This window comes from Pristiophorus japonicus, chromosome 9 (genome assembly GCF_044704955.1).
Source record: "Pristiophorus japonicus isolate sPriJap1 chromosome 9, sPriJap1.hap1, whole genome shotgun sequence".
NCBI lineage: Eukaryota > Metazoa > Chordata > Chondrichthyes > Pristiophoridae > Pristiophorus > Pristiophorus japonicus.
This window is the reverse complement of record NC_091985.1, coordinates 193,462,126-193,463,018: the sequence shown is the minus strand read 5'-3', so window position 1 is coordinate 193,463,018 and position 893 is coordinate 193,462,126.

The following is an 893-nucleotide window of genomic DNA, read 5'->3' as shown; positions in this document are numbered from 1 at the left end:
ACTCCCAGTGTGATATGGAGACCAGAACTATACACAGTAACTCCCAGTGTGATATGGGGACCAGAACTGTGCACAGTAATTCCCAGTGTGATAATGGGAGCAGAACTGTACACAGTAACTCCCAGTGTGATATGGAGACCAGAACTGTACACAGTAACTCCCAGTGTGATATGACCAGAACTGTACACAGAAACTCCCAGTGTGATGTGGAGACCAGAACTGTACACAGTAACTCCCAGTGTGATATGGAGACCAGAACTGTGCAGAGTAAATCCCAGTGTGATATGGAGACCAGAACTGTGCACAGTAACTCCCAGTGTGATATGGAGACCAGAACTGTACACAGTAACTCGCAGTGTGATATGGAGACCAGAACTGTGCACAGAAACTCCCAATGTGAAATGTAGACCAGAATTGTACACCGTAACTCCCAGTGTGATATGGTGACCAGAACTGTACACAGTAACTCCCAGTGTGATATGACTAGAACTGTATACAGTAACTCCCAGTGTGATATGGAGACCAGAAATGTACACAGTAACTCCCAGTGTGATATGGAGACCAGAACTGTACACAGTAACTCCCAGTGTGATATGGAGAACAGAACTGTACACAGTAACTCCCAGTGTGATATGGAGACCAGAAATGTGCACAGTGACTCCCAGTGTGATATGTAGACCAGAATTGTACACCGTAACTCCCAGTGTGATATGGTGACCAGAACTGTACACAGTAACTCCCAGTGTGATATGAACAGAACTGTATACAGTAACTCACAGTGTGATATGGAGACCAGAACTGTACACAGTAACTCCCAGTGTGATATGGTGACCAGAACTGTACACGGTAACTCCCAGTGTGATATGGAGACCAGAAATGTGCACAGTAACTCC